At 47.3% G+C, this 23,457-nt stretch overlaps 1 long non-coding RNA gene across 1 annotated transcript in view; it reads left to right on the forward strand.

The window, feature by feature from the left end:
• Positions 1–23,457, forward strand: part of LOC145345566 (uncharacterized) — a 53,565-nt gene that overhangs the window by 18,002 nt on the left and 12,106 nt on the right. Inside the window, exon 2 of the long non-coding RNA XR_013887083.1 lies at positions 11,646–11,720. This is a non-coding gene — a long non-coding RNA (uncharacterized LOC145345566). The remainder of the gene's footprint in view (positions 1–11,645; positions 11,721–23,457) is intronic.

Consider the following 23,457-nt stretch of genomic DNA (forward strand, 5'->3'; position numbering starts at 1 on the left):
TTATCCCTCCATCACCCAGAGGGATCATGGGCCTCTCCCTCCCCCTTCACCTCCACAGATCTCAAGCAAAGTGGCAGCGAACGCCTTCCCTTTCCCCCTCACTGACCTCGAGCAGAGTGGCAGCGAACCCCCCCTTTCCCCTCACTGACATCAGGCAGAGTGGCAGCGAACCCCTTTTCCCCACACTGATCTCGAACAGAGTGGCAGCGAACCCCCCTTTTCCCCACACTGATCTCTGGCAGAGTGGCAGCGAACCCCCCTTTTCCCCACACTGATCTCGAACAGAGTGGCAGCGAACCCCCCCTTTCCCCTCACTGACATCAGGCAGAGTGGCAGCAAACCCCCCTTTTCCCCACACTGATCTCGAGCAGAGTGGCAGCGAACCCCCCTTTTCCCCTCACTGATCTCGAGCAGAGTGGCAGCGAACCCCCCTTTTCCCCACACTGATCTCGAACAGAGTGGCAGCGAACCCCCCCTTTCCCCTCACTGATCTCAAACAGAGTGGCAGCGAACCCCCCCCTTTCCCCTCACTGATCTCGAACAGAGTGGCAGCGAACCCCCCCTTTCCCCTCACTGATCTCGAACAGAGTGGCAGCGAACCCCCCTTTCCCCTCACTGATCTCGAACAGAGTGGCAGCAAACCCCCCTTTCCCCTCACTGATCTCGAACAGAGTGGCAGCGAACCCCCCTTTTCCCCTCACTGATCTTGAACAGAGTGGCAGCGAACCCCCCTTTCCCCTCACTGACCTTGAGCAGAGTGGCAGTGAACCCCCCTTTTCCCCTCACTGATCTCTGGCAGAGTGGCAGTGAACCCCCCTTTTCCCCTCACTGATCTCGAGCAGAGTGGCAGCAAACCCCCCCTTTCCCCTCACTGACCTGGAGCAGAGTGGCAGCGAACCCCCCCTTTCCCCTCACTGACCTGGAGCAGAGTGGCAGCGAACCCCCCTTTCCCCACACTGATCTCGAGCAGAGTGGCAGCGAACCCCCCTTTTCCCCTCACTGATCTCTGGCAGAGTGGCAGTGAACCCCCCTTTTCCCCTTACTGATCTCGAACAGAGTGGCAGCGAACCCCCCCTTTCCCCTCACTGATCTCGAACAGAGTGGCAGCGAACCCCCCTTTCCCCTCACTGATCTCGAACAGAGTGGCAGCGAACCCCCCTTTCCCCTCACTGATCTCGAACAGAGTGGCAGCGAACCCCCCTTTCCCCTCACTGATCTCGAACAGAGTGGCAGCGAACCCCCCTTTCCCCTCACTGATCTCGAACAGAGTGGCAGCGAACCCCCCTTTCCCCTCACTGATCTCGAACAGAGTGGCAGCGAACCCCCCTTTCCCCTCACTGACATCAGGCAGAGTGGCAGCGAACCCCCTTTCCCCTCACTGACCTTGAGCAGAGTGGCAGCGAACCCCCCTTTCCCCTCACTGATCGAGCAGAGTGGCAGCAAACCCCCCCTTTCCCCTCACTGATCTCGAACAGAGTGGCAGCGAACCCCCCTTTCCCCACACTGATCTCTGGCAGAGTGGCAGCGAACCCCCTTTCCCCTCACTGATCTCTGGCAGAGTGGCAGCGAACCCCCCTTTTCCCCACACTGATCTCTGGCAGAGTGGCAGCGAACCCCCCTTTCCCCTCACTGATCTCAGACAGAGACAGCAGACCCCCGTTCCTCCCCCCACCGATCAAATAGAGAGCCTGATGCGAGGCACTTACCTCCTCACTAACCCCCGCTGATGGAACGCCCGGATCAGACTTGTATGGAGCATGTACGTTTTGCACTGATTCTGGATGGGTGATCGTGGTGGTAAAAGAGGGGGGAAGTGTCGGTAAAGTTGGGCATGCAGCCTATTAAGTCAATTTAAATGCATGCATGATTGTGGCCGTTTCTGGGCCTTGGTAAAGGAGGAACTGGCGCAGAGTGGGTGCAGATCACGCTCACCACCTCACGCCCAACTTTACCAAGTTTTCACGCCCAAAAATGGGTGCAACATGATGGTAAAATCTGATCCTATGACCTTGATGTCGGTACAGTGAAAATATCAAGAATCCCACTATCCAAGCAGTGGCACGGAGACACAGTGTTAGCTCTGTTGCCTCACAGGGACCCAGGTTTGATCCCAGCCTTGGGTGCCTGTGTGTAGTTTGCACATTCTCCCCATGTCTGTGTGGGTTTCCTCCAGGCGCTCTGATTTCCTCCCACAATCTGATAGAAACAGAAAAACTACAGCACAATACAGGCCCTTCAGCCCACAAAGTTGTGCTGAACATGTCCCTACCTTAGAGATTACTAGGCTTACTATAACCCTCTATCTTACTAAGTTTCATGTACTCATCCAAAAGTCTGTTAAAAGCGTCCATCAAATCCATCTCCACCACCATTGCTGGCAGCCGATTCCATGCACCCACACTCTGAGTGAAAAACTTACCCCTGACATCTCCTCTGTACCTACTCCCCAGCACCCTAAACCTGTATCCTCTTGTGGTAACCATTTTAACCCTGGGAAAAAAACCTGAGAATCCATCCCATCTATACCTCTCATCATCTTACACACCTCCATCAGGTCACCCCTCATCCTTCGTCTCTCCAAGGAGAAAAGGCCGAGCTCACTCAACCTAAGGCATGCCACCCAATCCAGGCAACAATCTGATGTGCAGGTTAGTTGGATTGGCCATGCTAAAATTGCCCATTAGTATCGAAAGATGTGAAGGTTAGGTGGATTGGCCACACTAAATTGCCCATTAATGTCCAAAGATGTGAAGATTAGGTGGATTGGCTGCGTTAAATTGCCTCTTAGTGTCTAAAAATACAAAGGTTAAGTGGATTGGCCATGCTAAATTTCCCATTATTGACTCAAGGTGTTTAAGCTTGGGGGGTGGGGGGGGAAGGATAGTGGGGTAAATACGTGGGGTTACAGGAATAGGGTTTGGGGGGGTGGGGGGGATGCTCTGTTCGAGAGTCGGTGCAGACTTGATGGACTGAATGGCCTCCTTCTGTGCTGTAGGGATTCTATGATCCCATGAATTAAGAACAAGAGGAAATAATCTTAAAATTAGCACTCGGCCAGTGAAAGCAAGAGCTTTAACACAAAAGGCAGTGGATATTTGGTAACTCTCCCTCTTTGAAATGGCACTGAGCCAACTGGAACATTCAGGACTGCAATGGTTAGACTTTCCTCGGGTAAAAGTATCTAAAGTGCGAGAGCCGGAAAATTGAATCGACGTGCGGGTTAGAAGTGGTCTCATGAACAGAGAAGAGGGTCTGGATTCACAAGAGGCCAGCTACAAAGGCGAGCAAACCTGAGGCTCAGAAAAGAGCACCGTGAAATTCGAATATTTCCTCACCTCTCTTCACATGGTCGTTTTGCCTCCCTGAAGAGTACGTGGTTTCTGGTGTGTGGGGCACGGCAGCCGGGGAACAGGACTCGATATTTTTATACATGAGTGCGGCAGGTAATCATTCAGTCAGTTCCAAGCACTCTGACGCAATCCAGAGCTTAAGCTTGCTGGTGTAACTCTTTTCACTATGTGTTATGGAGATCCCTGACTATTCATTGCATGTGACTCTGCAGTGAATGGAAGCAAAGTCTTGGGAATGGTAAAAGCTTGAATTTGGATGGAGTCCAGGTGTGAACTCAGAACCCCTTCCACACCAGCAACTCTTAATCCATGAGACAAGAATGTCACTTCACTTTTCAAATTTAAAGCAAAAACCCCCAAAAGCAGAGTTAAAAAAACCTCCCTTTTCTGGAAATAAACCTGGTGTCACAAAGTGATGAGTCACCCTGTCAGACTGAATTACAAGGCGCGATGGATGTTTCGCATAGTTGTCTACTCTCGGTGGGCCAGATCTCTCGGTGGGGGATATGAGTTCAGCCCAGTCAAAACACACTGGAGTAAAATAGCCACTGCTACAACAAATAACACATCCCTATTCTCCCACATCTATTAAAGCTGAATGAAGCCTGCAACCCAAACTCTGGATTAAAAGAAAAAAAAGAGAGGATTACTTAAAACAATCCTGGTTGTCAAAACAATGCCTCCCCTTGATATCTTTAATGCCATATTGACGTAGTGAGGTGTTCTTTCAATCCCGCGTTAAGAAATACCATCTGAGCGCTGCCCAACCCTTTGTTCATTGGGCCATTGAATCGATCACGAGCTTGACTTGTCATTGATAAGGTATATTTATCACTATCAATCTATCCATAGTCTTAAACAGCCTATTATTCTCTTCACTTCTGCTGTAGTAAAGTAGAAACTACAGGGTTCAGTCCCACAATAATTGCTAACAATTGGAGCGGTTCAACTGCTTAGGCCTTAAGTTGGGAGTTCCCTCCCTAATTCTGTCTTTTTTTCTTTCTCTTCCTTTAAGATGCTCAGAATCACAGAATACTACAATGGAGAAGAGGCCCTTCAGCCCATCGAGTCTGCATTGACAAATGAAAGACCCTGACCTGTCCACCTAATCCCACTTACCAGCATTTGGCCCATAGCCCTGAATGTTATGATGTGCCAAGTGCTCATCCAGATACTTTTTAAAGGATGTGAGGCATCCCGCCTCCACCACCCTCCCAGCTAGCACATTCCAGACCGACATCACCCTCTGGGTAAAATTGCTATTTCTCAAATCCCCCTAAAGCTCCCACCCTCATTTTTAACTTGTGTCCTCTTGTAACTGACCCTTCAACTAAGGGGATTAGTGCTCCCTATCCACCCTGTCCATACCCCTCAATCTTGAGCACCTCAATCAGGTCATGTCTCAGTCTTCTCTGCTGCAGAGAAAACAACCCAAGTCTATCCAACCTCTCTTCATAATTTAAATGTTCCATCCCAGGCAGCATCCTGGTGAATCTCCTCTGCATTCCCTCCAGTGCGATCACATCCTTCCTATAATGTGGTGACCACAGTATTCCAGCTGTGGCCTCACCAAAGTCCTACACAACTCCATCATGACCTCTCTGCTTTTGTAATCTTACCCCAATAGATAAAGGTGAGTGTGCCACATGCCTTTCTCACCAGCCTGTTTACCTGCCTTTTCATCGCCAGAGATCTATGGACAAACACACCAAGGTCCCTTTGAAACTTCCCAGTGTCAGACCTGTCATAGTATACTTCCTTGTCAAATTACTCCTTCCAAAGTTTATTATCTCACATTTTTCAGGGTTAAATTCCATCTGCCACTTATCCACCCGTTTGACCATCTCGTCTATATCTCCCTGTAACCCAAGACACTCAACCTCACCGTTAACCACCCAGCCAGTCTGTGGGTCATCGGTAAACTTACTGATCCTACATCGAAATCTACATCATTTATATAAATGGCAAACAATAAGGGGCCCAGCAGTGATAACATAATAAGAACATAAGATTCCTGTGATATACCACTGGTCACTGGCCTCCTGTCACTAAAACAGCCATTTGTCACCATCCTCTGCTTCCTACTGCTAAGCCAATTATGAATCCACCTTGTCAGATTACTCTGTATCCCATGTATATTTGCCTTCTTAATAAGCCTGCAATGTGGGATTTTGTCAAAGGCTTTGCTGAACCCCATATAAACTACATCAAACACACTACTCTCATCCTGGATTCGATTCCCGGCTCAGGTCATTGTCTGTGTGGAGTTTGCACATTCTCCTCATGTCTGCGTGGGTTTCCTCCAGGTGCTCCAGTTTCCTCCCACAGTCCAAAGATGTGCAGGTTAGGTTGATGGGCAATTTCTTAGCATGACCACTTAGTGTCCAGGGATGTGTAGGTTAGAGGGATTAGTGGGTATAAATATGTAGGGATATGGGGGTAGGGCCTAGGTGGGATTGCGTTCAGTGCAGACTCATAGAACATAGAACACTACAACACAAACAGGCCCTTCGGCCCACGAGTTGCGCCGATCACATCAACACCTATCAATCTATAGACCTATCTATAACCCCCAATCCCATTAAACCCCATATACTCATCCAGAAGTCTTTTAAAAGACCCCAGCGAGTTCACCTCCACCACCACTGACGGCAGCCGATTCCATTCACTCACCACCCTCTGAGTGAAAAACTTACCCCTAACATCACTTCTGTACTTGCCTCCCCACACCTTAAATCTGTGTCCTCTCGTAGCGACCATTTCAACCCGGGGAAATAGCCTCTGAGAATCCACCCTATCTATTCCTCTCAACATTTTATAAACTTTATCAGGTCACCTCTCAACCTTTGTCTCTCCAGGGAAAAGAGTCCCAGCTCCCTCAACCTAACTTCATAAGGCATGCCTCCCAGTCCAGGCAACATCCTTGTAAATCTCCTCTGTACCCTCTCAATAGCTTCTACGTCCTTCCTATAGTGAGGCGACCAGAACTGCGCACAGTACTCCAAATGAGGCCTGACAAGGGTCTTAAAGTTGCAGCATTACCTCCCGACTCCTAAACTCAATCCCTCAGTAAATGAAGGCCAGTACACCATACGCCTTCTTGACCACCTCCTCCACCTGCGAGGCCGATTTAAGAGTCCTGTGGACCCGGACCCCAAGATCCTTCTGCTCTTCAACACTACCAAGACTCCTGCCCTTGATAGTGTACTCGTTCATCCCATTGGTTCTGCCAAATTGGACGACTACACATTTATCCGCGTTGAAGTCCATCTGCCACTTCTCCACCCAGTCCTGCATCCTATTTATGTCCTGCTGCAACTTTTGACATCCTTCCAGACCATCCACAACACCACCGACCTTCGTGTCATCAGCAAACTTACTTACCCATCCCTCCACTTCCTCATCCAGGTCATTTATGAAAATGACAAACAGCAAGGGTCCTAGAACAGACCCCTGGGGCACTCCACTGGTGACTGACCTCCATTCAGAAAAAGACCCATCCACAACCACTCTGCCTTCTCAATGGATCAAAGGGCCTCTTTCTGCACTGTAGGGTTCTATGATCTATGATCACACCCTTGGTTATATGCTCAAAAAATTCCATCAAATTTGTTAGGCATGACTTCCCTCTGACAAAACCATGCTGACTATCCCTGATCAACCTTGCCTCTCCAAATGGAGATAGATTGTCTCCTTCAGAATCTTTTCCAACCACAGACATGAGGTTCACATCTTGAAATCTACCTGAAATAACTCCACAGAGGTCAGTGTCCCTTCACCAGGGTCACAAACTTATTTCCATTGCTAAGAGGATTTCAGGTACAAAGTCAGACTCCAGAGTCTCAGGATATCTGACACTCCTTAATATATATAAGGCAAGATTCTCTGATTGGACAGACAATCATTATCTCAATCAAGTAGCTCATACTCCAAGAGGGCAACCTCATGCATCTCGTTGAGGTCATTGCCCTGCCAAACAAATATGATAAGAGGGATGTGAAAGGTGTATGATACAGCAGATGTATGAAGCAGATAAGATCCAACAGGGTCTTAAAAGGGAGATTTATTTTATAAGTATATTTATTAGTGTCACAAGTAAGGCTTACATTAACACTGCAATGAAGTTACTGTGAAAATCCCATAGCCTCCACATTCCGGCGCCTGTTTGGGTCACTGCAACTAACCAGCATGTCTTTCGGACAGTGGGAGGAAACCGGAGCATCTGGGGGAAACCCACACGGACACGGGGAGAATGTGCAAACTAGACAGGTTGCAGAGCTGGGCCGAGAGGTGGCGGATGGAGTTTAATGCGGAGAAGTGTGAGGTAATTCACTTTGGTAGGAATAACAGATGTGTCGAGTATAGGGCTAACGGGAGGACTTTGAATAGTGTGGATGAGCAGAGGGATCTAGGTGTATGTGTACATAGATCCCTGAAAGTTGGGAGTCAAGTAGATAAGGTTGTTAAGAAGGCATACGGTGTCTTGGCGTTTATTGGTAGGGGGATTGAATTTAGGAGTCGCAGCGTTATGTTGCAACTGTACACAACTCTGGTGCGGCCGCACTTGGAGTACTGTGTGCAGTTCTGGTCCCCACATTATAGGAAGGATGTGGAGGCTTTGGAGAGGGTGCAGAGGAGGTTTACCAGGATGTTGCCTGGTATGGAGGGGAGGTCCTATGAGGAGAGGCTGAGGGATTTGGGGTTGTTTTCGCTGGAAAGAAGGCGGCTAAGAGGGGATCTTATTGAAACATATAAGATGATTAGAGGTTTAGATAGGGTGGATAGTAATAGCCTTTTTCCTCTGATGGAGAAATCTAGCACGAGGGGGCATGGCTTTAAATTAAGGGGGGGTAGTTATAGGACGGATGTCAGGGGTAGGTTCTTTACCCAGAGGGTGGTGAGGGATTGGAATGCCCTGCCTGCTGCAGTTGTAAATGCGCCTAGTTTGGGGGCGTTTAAGAGATCCGTGGATAGGTTTATGGACGAGAAGGGATTGGTTTAGGTTAGTGGGTCATTGTTTTGTAACTGGTCGGCGCAACATCGTGGGCCGAAGGGCCTGTTCTGCGCTGTAATGTTCTATGTTCTATGTTCTATGTTCCACACAGACAGTGACCCAAGCCAGGAATCGAACCCGGGTCTCTGGCGCTGTGAGGCAGCAGTGCTAACCACCATGTCTAAACAGAGTTGAATGTCAGGTTCTGTTACTATACTGTGTTTTACTGGGTCAGTTTATTGTTCTGCTATCGTTACTAGTTCTAGAGAAGTTACACTTCCTTGTCGCTCTGAAGTGTGTGTGTGAGCATAGAGTGTGTCAGCAATTTCACTTACTTCCCCTCAGCCTTGAGATCAGAGTTTGGGGAGTCAGCATTTTGTTCTGCACTTATAGGCCATTGGCGGAACTTCTTTTATTAATTCATTCTTAGAATGTGGCCGTCACTGGCTAGGCTAGCATTTATTTCCGACCCCTAATTACCCTTGAGAAGGTGGTGGTGTGCTGCCTTCTTGAACCATTGCGGTTTCTGTGTTGAAGATGCATGCAGGAGCAGTTTGGGAGGAAGTTCCAGGATTTTTGCCCCAGTGAAGGAACAGCAATATATTTCCAAGTCAGGATGATGAATGACTTGGACGACAACTTGCAGTTGATGGTGTCCCTATGCATCTGCTGCTCTTGTCCATCTAGATGGCAGCGGTTGTGAGTTTGGAAGGTGCTGTCTCAGGAGCCTTGGTGATTTCCTGCAGTGCATCTTGTAGATGGTACACACGGCTGTTACTGTGTGTCTGTGGTGGAGGCGGTGAATGTTTGTGGATGAGATGTCAATCACATGGGCTATTTTGTCCTAGGTCAAGCTCCTTGAGTGTTCTTGGAGCTGCGCTCACTCAGGAAAGTAGAGAGTATTCCATCACACTCCTGACTTGTGCCTTGTAGATGGTGGACAGGCTTTGGGAAGTCTGGAGATAAATTATTTATCGCAGAAATCCTGATCTGCTCTTGTTGCCAGGGTGTTGGTAGTGAGGGATTCAGCAATGGTAATGCCATTGAATATCAAAGATGATGGTTGGATCCTCTCTAGTTGGAGATGGTCATTGTGTGGTACAAATGTTATTTGCCATTTGTCAGCCCAAGTCTGGCTATTGTCCAGGTCTTGCTGCGTTTGGACACGGACGGCTTCAGTATCTGAGGAGTCACAAATGGTGCTGAATATTGTGCAATCACCAGTGAACATACCCACTTCTGATGTTATGATGGAGGGAAGATTATTGATGAAGCAGTTGAAGAATGTTGGACCCTGAGGGGCTCCTGCAGTGATGTCATGGAACTGGGATGACTGACATTCACCACAACCATCTTCCTATCTGCTTGGAGGGATTTCCCCAGCCCCGAATTTACCCAGCACTCTTTGATGCCTCACTTTCTCCAATGCTGCTTTGATGTCAGTGTAATGATCCAGGCCCGAAACGCCAAGGTGTTTCATGAAGTCAGCCTAGGTCGTAGATTTTGCATTTTGAATTTGGTAGGTTGGTGACGATGACGTTGAGTAGGTTTTTCCCTCCTATTGATTCCCTCACCATCTGCCACAGACCCAGTCCAGCAGCTATGCCCATTAAGACTTGACCAATTCACCCTTGATATTGACATTGAAGTCCCCCACCCAGAGGACATTTTTCACCCTTAATACTCCTCCAAGTGGTGGCACGATGGCACAGTGGTTAAAACTGCAGCCTCACAACGCCAGGGATCCAGGTTCAATTCCCAATTTGGGTCACTGTCTATTAGGAGTCTGCGCATTCTCCCCGTGTTTGCGTGGGTTTCCTTCAGGTGCTCTGGTTTCCTCCCACAGTCTGAAAGACCTGCTGGGTAAGTGCATTGGGCATGCTAAATTCTCCCTCAGTGTACCGCAACAGGCGCCAGAGTGTGATGACTGGGGAATTTTCACAGAAGCTTCATTGCAGTGTTAATGTAAGCCTACTTGTGACACTAATAAATAGACATAAACTTTAAAAACTTTAAGTGGCGTTCAACATGGAAGAGTACTGATTCGTGCACAGAGTGGGGTAGAGGGGTGGTGGTTGGGGTGGGGGTAAGGGCGTGGGGGGTTGGTTGCAGAGGTATGTGGTAGGCTGCATTAGATTTCCTTGCCCATGTACCACCTGATGCCACGTGTCTTCACGGAGTCTGGAATCAATAAGCGCAACTCCCTCTCCACTAGTTACCACGGTGCTACCCTGTCATCACTACTGGGTGTGGTCTGCCTGCAGAGCTGGACATTTCCAGGAATGGTGATTGTGGTGTCTGGGGCACTGTCTGTAAGGTATGATTCTCTGAGTATGATTGCTTCAGGCTGTTACTTGACCAGCCTATGAAGAACAAAGAACAGTACAGTAGAGGAACAGGCCCTTTGCCCTCCAAGCCTGTGCCAAGCCTGCCAAAACTAAAACCGTATGCGCTTACAGAGCCCATTTCCTTTCATTCCCATCCTATTCATGTATTTGTCCAGTTGCCTCTTAAACGTTGCTATCGTACCTGCCCCCTGGGCAACACGTTTCAGACATTCACCACCCTCTGTGTAAAATACTTGCCTCACAAATCTCCTCTAAACTTTTCCCCACGCACCTTAAACTGATGTCCCCCAGTACTTGACTTTTCTACCCTCGGAAAATGCATCTGATTATCCATTCTGTCCGTGCCAGTCATAATCTTGCAAATCTCTATCAGTTCTCCCCTCAATCTCCATCGTTCCAGTGAGAACAAACCAAGTTTCTCCAACCTCTCCTCAGTGCTAATAAACTCCAGGCCAGGCGATATCCTGGTAAACCTCTTCTGTACCCTCTCTAAAGCATCCACATCCTTCTGATAGTGTGGAGACCAGAATTGAACAGTACATTCCAAATGAGACCGAACTAAGGCTCTGTACAGCTGCAACATGACTTGTCAATTTTTAACCTCAGTGCCCTGACCGATAAAGGCAAGCATGCTTTCTTGACTACCCTATCCACCTGCGTTGCCACTTTTCAGTGATCAGTGGACACGTACACCCAGATTTCTCTACCTATCAATACTCCTAAGGGTTCTACTATTGACTGTATAATTCCTACATGGATTGGACCTTCCAAAATGCATTACCTCACACTTGTCCGGTGTCAAATCTCCCAAATTTGGCAGAAGCCCCCCGATGTTAGTGAAGGTTGAGTACTTTGCAGGGTAGCTGGGCTGGGTATCCCTTCCTCATTTCCAGTGTGTCGGTCGATGCCCCGCTGTCCGTCCAGTTTCATTCTTGTTTAACATTTCTGTTGCAGTTTGATCCAATTTGGTCGGCTGAGCGGTTTCCAGGGCGATTAACAACCAGCCAGGTTGTGGTTCTGGATTGACAGGTAGGCCAGATTAAGATGCAGACAATAAACAGTGAACCTGATGGATTGTTATTGACAAAACAGTCATTCCATGATTATCTTTTCTGAGACTCTCTTATTATTAAGTTTTAGCTTAATTCGACAATTTAATTTACTGATTTAATTTACTAATCGAATTCAAATTCGTCTGACAGCCCGTGGGAACCTTTGAATCTCTGGTTCAGCTGTCTTGATCTGGTAACATAACCATTGGACATGTTACGATCCCCCGTAGCACATTTTAAGGACCAGTTAAGTCTTTTCAACAACCTGACAACTTTCACAGCCACTCCTTTCCCCAGTCCCAGCTCACACGTGCCAGGTCAGGATATGAGAACATGAGAAATAGGAGCAGGATTGGTCTAAACGTTAAGTTAAAGTTAAAGTTTATTTGTCACAAGCGGGCTTATATTAACACTGCAATGAAGTTACTGTGAAAATCCTCTAGTCGCCACACTTGTTTGGGCGCGCTGAGGGAGAATTTAAGTATGGCCAGTGCACCGAACCAGATATCTTCTGAACTGTGGGAGGAAACCAGAGCATCCGGAGGAATCCCACAGGGAGAACTCCACACAGGCAGTGACCCAAGCCGGGAATCGAACCCAGCGCTGTGAGGCAGCAGTGCTAATCACTGTGCCACTGTGCTGCCCGTATATGCCTGATTCCACCATTCAGTATAATCAGGGCTAATATTTGTTACTTTCCCACCCGCTCCCCCTATCCCTCGGTTCCCTGAGAGGTCAAACTTCCATCTATCTGAGTCGTAAACGTACTCGATGATGGAGCATTCACAACCCTCCAGAATAGAGAATCCCAAAGATTCACAACTCTTTGAGTGAAGAAATTTCTCCTCATCTCAGTCCTACGTTATTGACCCCCGAGCCTGAAAATGTGGCCCCTTGTCCAAGCCAGAACAAAGAATAGTACAGCGCAGGAACAGGCCCTTTGGCCCTCCAAGCCTGTGCCAATCATGATGCCTGCCTAAACTAAAAGAAAACTGCCCTTACTGGCCCAGTATCCCTCTATTCCCTCCCTATTCCTGTACCTTTCCAGGTGCCTCTTAAATATTGCCAATGTCCCTGCTGCCACCACTTCCTCTGGCGCACGTTCAGTCTTCTTATGGAATTATCGAATCCCTACACTGCAGAGGAGGCCATTTGGCCCATTGAATCTGCACTGACACTCTGACAGAGCATCTCACCCAAGCCCTATCCCCTTAACCCCACGTATTACCCACTAACCTACACATCATGGGACACTAAGGGGCAATTTAGCATGGCCAATTCACCTCAGCTGCACAACTTTGGACTGTGGGAGGAAAGCAGAGCACCCAGAGGAAACCCATGCAGATACGGGGAGAATGTGCAAATTCCACACTGGCAGTCACCCAAGCTGGGAATTGAACCCGGGTCCCTGGCACTATGAGGCAGCAGTGCTAACCACTGTGCCACCGTGCCATCCTTCTCTTCTTGAAAGACTTTAACCCAAGAATTCTTGAGTACTCCTCATGGCAAGGCAGCACAGTGGCGCATAATATATAATAAATATACTTTATTTTTACTTTGAAGTATTTCCCTCATGCCTTCCATTTCCATGGTAACACTTCTTTGCATTCTCTCTATAAGCTGTATATCTCTCTGAAAGTGTGGATTCCGAACTGTGAATGCAAACTCCAGATGTGAGCCTACCAGCTGCTTATAGAATTTATTCATTTATTTGTGTCACAAGTAAGCTTACATTAACACTGCAATGAAGTTACTGTGAACATCCCCACACTCTGGCGCCTGTTCGGGTACACTGAGGGAGAATTTAGCACAGCCTACGCACCTAACCAGCACGTCTTTCAGACTGTGGGAGGAAATCGGAGCACCCGGAGGAAACCCACACAGACACAGGGAGACAGTGACCCAAGCCGGGAATCGAACCCGGGTTCCTGGCACTGTGAGGCAGTAGTTCTAACCACTGTGCCACCCCTGAGTTGGGACGTCAGCATTTAAGACAAATGCTACAGCACTTGTCAGCATTTGAGATAAATGCTGACATCCTGATTCAAAAAGGATGCAATTCAGCGCTCGTAAAACATTTGCATGCCTGAATGTCTGTGTCAACCTAATGTCAACCTGGTGTTGTGAGACTTCCTACTGTACTGCCTGAACCACCTGATTTGTAAACTTCAGGTTAGTTGTAACCGTCACACCCAAATCCTCCTCAATAGTTGAATGCACTGAAGGCTGGCCATTGATTATGATTTTGTGATTCGGATTATTGTGGTTGAAATGGAGAACTGAACTCTTAGCCACATTAAAAGGTAAGTTGCCCACTCCTTGGACCACTGCACCATAGCACAGAGTTCATCCTGGAGAAGTGCGGGATTATTTTTCTTAACTTCCAAATAAATTTTAATTCCATCCACTTATTTCGAAACTGTACTATGCTGAATCTGGCCATCTATGTTGTTAATATTAGCCACAAATAAAAGAGGCCAAAGACACTTCCTTGTGAGATGGGGGCTTGGTGGTTAGCACTGCTGCCTCATGGCGCCAGGGACCCCCATTCAAATCCCAGCTTGGGTCACTGACTGTGTGGAGTTTGCACGTTCTCCCCATGTCTGGATGGGTTTCCTCTGGGTGCTCAGGTTTCATAGAATGCTACAGTATAGAAGGAGGCCATTCAACACATCAAATTTTCACCAACCACAATCCCAGTCTGCTTCTATCCTCATAACCCCATACATTTACCCTAGCTCGTCTCCCTGACACTAAGAGGGCAATTTAGCATGGGCAAGCCACCTAACCTGCATATCTTTTGGACGGTGGGAGGAAACTGGAGCACCCGGGGGAAACCCACTCAGACATGGGGAGAATGTGCAAACTCCACACAATGACGCAAGCAGGGAATCGAACCCCGGCACCTGGCGCTGTGAGGGAGCAGTGTTAACCACTGTGCCACCATGCTGTCCATCCTCTCACAGCCCAAAGATAGGCGGATTGGCCATGCTAAATTGTCAGGAGGGTTAGCAGGGTAAATATGTCAGGTTATAGCAATAGGGCCTGGCTGGGATTGTTATTGGTGCAGACTTGATGGGCCGAATGGCCCTCTTTCTGTAGGGATTCGATGATTCTATGACTCCAGAAATCAATAATGTTGGATTTGATAAGTGCCTGTCAAATGTGACCATACCCTGTAGCAGCTGGAAGTGTCCATTTGAAAGGCTGTATTATATCTTACCATACAGGTACTATAAACTTAGTGTTTCAAATTTCTTTGTTGGTGCACTGTGTACGTGAAGAATGGCTGTGGGCTTTTATTTTTAAAAGAATTCTTTGCTGTGCAGGAGTATGGCTCTGTCCTGTACTGCACAGTGCCTGTGTTTGAGAAACCTGTTGTGAATTTGGTGTTTTAAAGATGCCTTGACATAGAACATAGAACACTACAGCACAAACAGGCCCTTCGGCCCACAGGTTGCACTGATCATATCCATACCTACCAGGCCTATCTATAACTCCCAATCCCATTAAATCCCATGTACTCATCCAGAAGTCTCTTAAAAGACCCCAGCGAGTTCGCCTCTACCACCACCGACGGCAGCCGATGCCACTCACTCTCCACCCTCTGAGTGAAAAACTTACCCCTAACATCTCCTCTGTACCTGCTCCCCTTACAGGCCTTTGCAGGAAGCAGCCTGTAAGCAAGGCAGCAATTTTAAAGGCACTTCCTATAATTTGAAGTACAGAATTTCAGGCTGTATGTATAGTGTTTTGATTATTCCATTGATCTTTCCAGGCAAGACTTTTCTTAGGAATCTAATTCTGTTTTTAACATTGATTCCAATGGGAAAACATTGAGTTTAGTTTATTGTCACAAGTAGGCTTACAAAAACACTGCAATGAAATTACTGTGAAAATCCCCCAGTCGCCACACTCTGGTACCTGTTCGGATACACTGAGGGAGAATTTAGTATTGCCAATGCACCTAACCAACACATCTTTTGTACTGTGGGAGGAAACCAGAGCACCCAGGGCAAAGCCATAGAGACACGGGGAGGACATGTCGACTCCGCACAGACTGTGGGCCAAGCTGGGAATCGAACCCAGGTCCCTGGCACTATGAACCTGCAGTGCAAACCACTGTGCCACCGTTCAGGAATGCAACTACCACTTTAAGTGAGTGTTTCCTGTAACACTGACCATGAAACCATTGTTGCTTGTTGTAAAAACCCATCTGGTTCCTCTTCGAGGAGAGAACTCCGCCGTTCTTACCTAGTCCGGCCTACTTAAGAGTTCATGTTAAACTGGCCTATTAAACATTGCCCAGCTTGGGGCGATATTTTTTAATGGGGACCATTAGTTCTGGGGCAGCATAGACAGGGCTCCCGCACAATCTGTTCAACAACTCTTTTCCAAGGGTGTTACTCAATCCGAAATCTACATTCAAGAAGAAACAGAACATGGAATCAATCCCAAGAAAAGTCCAATAGGTGCACAGGTGTGAATTTTATACTTTACTCTTTTTGTGACTTTCTGAAATCTTTCTGCAGTTTGAAGAAAATGAGACTCAACCAATCGCTTGGCATTGAAATAGGCCCCCTGAAACAACAATGACACAACCAGGTGCAGTCAACCCTGTAAAGTCCTCCCTCCTAACATCACCGTAGATGGTGCAACAGTGGTTAGCACTGCTGCTTAACAGCGCCAGGGAGCTGGGTTCAATTCCAGCCTCAGGTCACTGCCTGTGTGGAGTTTGCACATTCTCTGCAGGTCCGTGCGGGTCCCCTTCTGGGTGCTCTGGTTTCCTCCCATGCTCCAAAAGTGTGCGGTGGATTGGCCGTGCTAAATTGCCCCTTAGCATCAGGAGAATTAGTAGGGTAAATGACAAAGGTCATGGGTAGAGGAGGGCAGTCATAATGTTAAAATGGCGGCGTGGGCTCGTTGGGCCGAAGGGCCTGTTTCCCGGGCTGTGTTGTTCTTTGTTCTTTGTAAATGTGTAGGGTGGAGATGATATGGCCTGGGTGGGAGTCAGTGCAGTCTCGATGGACCGAATAGCCTCCTTCTGCACTGTAGGGATTCTCTGATCTGGCTTGTGCCGATGTTGGGAGAGTTGTTCCATATGTTTGAAGCCTTTTCTCAATGGGTCAATGCTTTTGAAATTGTTAAACTGATTTTAAACCTGACATGTGACAACTCATGGAGCAATAAATACAGAAACAGGCCCTTCAGCCTGACCAGTCCGTACCGACCATGGTGCCTTCCCAGCTCGTCCCAATTGCCCCTGTTTGGCCTATATCCCTCTAATCCTTTCCCATCCATGTACTTATCCAAATGCTTTTTAAATATTTTTATTGTACCTGCCTCAGCCACTGTCTCTGGCAGCTCATTCCACAGCGACACCATCCTCTGAGTGAAGAAGGTGCCCCTCAGGTCCCTTTGAAATCTTTCCCCTCTCACTTTAAACCTACGCTCTCTAGTTTTCAGTTCCACTTTCCTGGGAAAAAGACTATGTGCTTTCAACCTATCTGTGTCCCTCATGATTTTATGCACCTCAATAAAGGTCACCCCTCATTCTCCTACATTCCCAGGAACAAAGTCCTAACCTGGCCAACCTCTCCCTATAACTCAAGCTCACCAGTCTTGGCAACATCCTCATAAATCTTCTCTGTATTCTTTCCAGGTTGTCAATATCTTTCTTATAACCGGGTGACTATAGTCACATGCACAGAATCGCTGGGTTTGTGATTTGCATGGAGGTATGTGCTCAAGAAGGAGTTGTGCTGGGATTAACATTCAGAAGCTCCCCTCCAAAAGCCTGGCTAAATTGCCCCTTAGTGTCCAAAGCTGTGTAGTTTGGTGGGGATTATTGGTGTATATATGTGGGCTTACGGGGATAGGGCCAGGGTAACATGCTCTGTCGGAGGGTCGGCAGACTCGATGGGCCAAATGGCCTCAGTCTGCAACAGTAGAGCTTCTATGAAATCACACTACCCCAACATGGAACAATATTGCCATTCTTTCATTGCAGCTGGGTCAAACAGTGAAACTCCTGTCTGAACAAATGTCCCTTCACTACATGGCCGGCAGCAGTTCACAAAGTGAGACCACCAACACCTTCTCAAAGGCAATTAGGAGCAGGCAATAAATGCTGGCCCAGCCAACACAACCACACCCCAGGAAAGATTAAAGAAACATTGACTGCCTCCATGCTGTTGGACTGCACATCCACTATTGAGCATGAAGTGAGTATTAGCTGCCAAACCTCAAATTGGGACAATTATTGATATTTAAAAGGTGCCCACAAAGCTCTCCATTATACTGTGTATAAACCATCAGAATGCCTCCATTAGATTCCAGTCTGTAACCATTCCCAGGTATCCATTATTCTATATATAAGCCATCTGAACCCCTCGATTAGATTCCAGTCTGTAATCACTCCCAGGTATCCATTATTCTATATATAAACCATCTGAACCCCTGGATTAGATTCCAGTCTGTAATCACTCCCAGGTATCCATTATTCTATATATAAACCATCTGAATCCCTGGATTAGATTCCAGTCTGTAATCACTCCCAGGTATCCATTATTCTATATATAAACCATCTGAACCCCTGGATTAGATTCCAGTCTGTAATCACTCCCAGGTATCCATTATTCTATATATAAACCATCTGAATCCCTCCATTAGATCCCAGTCTGTAATCACTCCCAGGTATCCATTATTCTATATATAAACCATCTGAACCCCTCCATTAGATCCCAGTCTGTAATCACTCCCAGGTATCCATTATTCTATATATAAACCATCTGAACCCCTGGATTAGATTCCAGTCTGTAATCACTCCCAGGTATCCATTATTCTATATATAAACCATCTGAACCCCTCGATTAGATTCCAGTTTGTAATCACTCCCAGGTATCCATTATTCTATATATAAACCATCTGAATCCCTGGATTAGATTCCAGTCTGTAATCACTCCCAGGTATCCATTATTCTATATATAAACCATCTGAATCCCTGGATTAGATTCCAGTCTGTAATCACTCCCAGGGATCCATTATTCTATATATAAACCATCTGAACCCCTCGATTAGATTCCAGTCCGTAATCACTCCCAGGGATCCATTATTCTATATATAAACCATCTGAACCCCTCGATTAGATTCCAGTCCGTAATCACTCCCAGGGATCCATTATTCTATATATAAACCATCTGATCCCCTGGATTAGATTGCAGTCTGTAATCACTCCCAGGTATCCATTATTCTATATATAAACCATCTGAATCCCTGGATTAGATTCCAGTCTGTAATCACTCCCAGGTATCCATTATTCTATATATAAACCATCTGAACCCCTGGATTAGATTCCAGTCTGTAATCACTCCCAGGTATCCATTATTTTGTGTATACACCATCTGAACCCCTCGATTAGATTCCAGTCTGTAATCACTCCCAGGTATCCATTATTTTGTGTATACACCATCTGAACCCCTCAATTAGATTCTCGTCGGTAATCGATACATAAATCATTTGAGCCCCTTGTTAAAATTTAAAAGTTTATTTAGTAGTGACACAGACAGGCTTACATTAACACTGCAACGTAGTTACTGTGAAAGTCCCCTAGTCGCCATACTCCGGCACCTGTTCGGGTACACTGCGGGAGATTTTAGTATGGCCAACGCACCTAACCAGCCGGTTTTTTGGACTGTGGGAGGAAACTGAATCATCTGAAGGAAACTGATGCAGACAATGGGAGAGTGTGCAGACTCTGCGCAGAGTCTGGGAACCCAAGCCCGGAATGCAACCTGGGTGCTGTGAGGCTGCCCCAGCTGAACCATTCTCTGAAGAGTTTTAATCCCACACGGAACGCTTTAATTGAGAATACGGCTTCAATCAGTTTTCAGCAGGCATGAAGAAAAGGCTCTCAGGCCTTTTTTCTGGTCAAAGGTGCTGATTTTATTCCGAGAAGAAATGGTGAAAATTCTGCTCAGTCTCTGGTGTACAATCGCCCTGTAGTCTGGCAGGATTAGTTTGCTACTTTCTGCAATACTTCCTGGTTTTAAAAATAAGCTTAACTCGCCTTTTCAATCTCTGGCCTACGTTACAAGGAATTAACTTACATTTAATTAATTTCCAGTTAATTCACTGACAGTGAGGTGAATTTTAAAGTGCAGTTGCTGTTGTGATGCCTGACATATAGCAACAAGCTCCAATGCAGAGCAGCCAGCTCATTTATTATCATGATGTTAGTTTTGGAATACAAATTGACCAGGACTCCAGAGAGAGGACTCCCCGCACCATTTCTTTTACAAAAAGTGCCGTGTGCTTCTTTGGACGGCGCGGTGGCACAGTGGTTAGCTCTACTGCCTCACCAGGGGCAGGGACCCAGGTTCGATTCCCGGCTTGGGTCATTGTCTGTGCGGAGTTTGCACATTCTCCCCGTGTCTGAGTGGGTTTCCTCCAGGTGCTCTGGTTTCCACCCACAGTCCAAAGACATGCTGGCTAGGTGCATTGGCTGTGCTAAATTCTCCCTTTGTGCACCTGAATAGGTGTCAGAGTGTGGTGACTAGGGGGGATATTCACAGTAACTTCATTGCAGTGTTAATGTAAGCCTTAACCTGTGACTGATAAACAATCTTTAACTTTACATCTCACTGCAAGGGCAAACAAGGTCTCAGCTACACCTAAAGGACACAGAATACTGAAAGGCCTGGATAGAGTGGATGTAGGGAAGATGTTTCCATTACAAAGAACAAGACAGCACGGGAAACAGGCCCTTTGGCCCAATGAGCCCGCGCCGCCATTCTAACATTATGAGTGCCCTCCTCTACCTATGACCTTTGTCTACGCCTATTGGGGAAGATTGAGGGAAGACTAATTTAGGGACAATTTGTTAACACCAATCAGCCTAATAGCACGCTTTTGGGATGCGGGAGGAAACCAGAGCACCCGGAGAAAACCCACGCAGGCATGGGGAGAATGTGCAAACTCCCACAGACACTGGCCCAAATCCATGTATCTGCACAGCAAACAGTGATGGTCACTGAGCTGTCATGTTGCCCGTCAGTTGGTCCAGTTTAAGCGTACACTAACGACGTGAATCACTAGGCAACACTCGAAGCAACATCCAAGAGCAGCCCTCGCACGACCCACCGCGTGTATGTCCCTTGTTGGACAACAAGGCGGATGAATCTCCTGTGGATTAAGAACATAAGAACATAAGAAATAGGAGCAGGAGTAGGCCATCCAGCCCTTCGAGCCTGCCCCGCCATTCAATAAGATCATGGCTGATCTGAAGTGGATCAGTTCCACTTTCCCGCCCTCTCCCCATAACCCTTAGTTCCCTTGTCTATCAGGAATCTATCTACCTGAGACTTAAATAATGAGGTAGCCTCCACCACTTCAATGGGCAGAGAATTCCAGAGATTCACCACCCTTTGAGTGAAGAAGTTCCTCCTCAACTCCGTTCTAAACTGCCGCCCCCCCTTATCTTGAGGCTGTGACCTCTAGTCCTGCTGTCCTTTCTGAGCGGGAAGAATCTCTCTACCTCTACCCCTATCCATCCCCTTCATTATCTTATACATCTCTATAAGATCCCCCCTCATCCTTCTAAACTCCAACGAATACAGACCCAGTCAGTAAAAAAAAAGACATCAATCAACAGGCACAACTTCTACAGACTACATTAGTGGGAGAGGCAAGGATTCAAGGGCACGGCCTCAGTGTAAAGGGCGACACTTTAGAACAGAAATGAGGGTGGCACGTTGGCACAGTGGTTGGCACTGCTACCTCACAGCGACAGGGTTCCATTCCTGCGTGGGGTCATTGTGCAGAGTCTGCGTATTCTATCCATGACAGCGTGGGTTTGCTCTGGGTGTTCCGATTTCCTTCCATGGTCCAAAGATGTATGTGCAGATTATGTTGATTGGCCATGTTAAGTTGTCCCTTAGTGTCAGGAGGACTAGCTAGGGTAAATATGTAGAGTTAATGGGATAGCGTCTGGGTAGGATCATTGTCAGTGTAGGTTCGATGACCCAAATGACCCCCTTCTGCACTGAAGGGATTCCACATTCTTCTCTGAATTTTTTCGACCAGAGGGTGGTGAATGTATGGAATTCATTGCCACAGAGGACGGTGAAGGCCAGATCATTGGGTGACAGAGATAGATAGGTTTCTGACTGGTAAGGGAATCAAAGGTTATGGGGATGGGATCGAGAAACCTCTCAGCCATGGTGGACCAGACTCAAAGAGTCCCTGCAATGCAGAAGGAAGCCATTTGGTACATTGAGTCTGCACTGACCCCAATCCCATCCAGGTCCTATCCCCTGAACCCCATCTATTTACTCTGCTAGTCCCCCTGACACTCACGGGTAATTTAGCACCTAAATCAACCTAACCCTCATATAGAAACATAGAAAAAGCTATAGCACAAACAGGCCCTTCGGCCCACAAGTTGCGCCGAACATGTCCCTACCTACTAGGCTTACCTATAACCTTCTATCTTACTAGGTCCCATGTCCTCATCCAGAAGCCTCTTAAAAGACCCTAACGCATCTGCCTCTGGATTCAGCCGGCAGCCGATTCCACACACCCACCACTCTCTGAGTGAAAAACTTACCCCTGACATCTCCTCTATACCTACTCCCCAGCACCTTAAACCTGTGTCCTCTTGTGGCAGCCATTTCAGCCCTGGGAAATAGCCTCTGAGAATCCACTCGATCAATACCTCTCAACATCTTATACACCTCTATCAGGTCACCTCTCATCCTTTGTTTCTCTAAGGAGAGAAGTCTGAGCTCTCTCAACCTATCCTTATAAGGCATGCCACTCAATCCAGGCAACATCCATGTAAATCTCCTCTGCACCCTTTCTATGGCTTCCACATCCTTTCTTGTAATGAGGCGACCAGAACTGCGCACAGTACTCCAAGTCGGGTCTGACCAGGGTCTTATAAAGCTGCAGCATTATCTCCCGACTCCTAAACTCAATCCCTCAATTGATAAATGCCAGTACACCATACACCTTCCTAACCACCTCCTCTACTTGCGTGTCCTATAAACCCATCTTTGGAATGTGGGAGGAAATCGGAGCATCTGGAGGAAACCCATGCAGACATGGGGGGAACGTGCAGACTCCGCACAGACGGTGAGCCAAGCCGGGAATCGAATCCAAGCCCCTGGCACTGTGAGGCAGTAGTGACACCATGCTGGCCATCTGACTCGATGGGCCAAATGGCCTAATTCTGTTCCTGTATCTTGTGGCCTTATGGAAAGCATCTCCAACAGTGCAGCATGGCCTCAGTACTGCACTGGAATGTCTCCTTGATTCTGTATTCAAGTGCTCTGTAGTTAGACTTGAACCCACAACCACGGACCCAGAGAACAAGCATTCATTTATGACTGGAGCTGAATTTCCACTCTCTCAACTGGCCTGAAGGTTTGATGGGGGTTATAGTAAGTAGTTAATGATTTTCTTATTTGTTTGTGGACGTTGGAACACTGACATGTTTATGGTCCACGGTTGTACTTTAATTAACCTGATTAGCTGCCTGAAGTGATTGCTTTTTTGCATCAAAACAACTTTTTGCCACCTCATGCACCTCGGAGTTAACCAATCACAGAGAGTGGAATCTCCATGCCCCACAGAGTTGGACACCCTTAGACAATCTTCCCTGAGGGGGGCCACCTCTCTGGAGGCTATCACGTAGATAGGGACTAGTAACCAAT

Source organism: Carcharhinus amblyrhynchos, chromosome 7 (assembly GCF_965287045.1).
Source record: "Carcharhinus amblyrhynchos chromosome 7, sCarAmb.v2.hapA, whole genome shotgun sequence".
Classification (NCBI taxonomy): domain Eukaryota; kingdom Metazoa; phylum Chordata; class Chondrichthyes; order Carcharhiniformes; family Carcharhinidae; genus Carcharhinus; species Carcharhinus amblyrhynchos.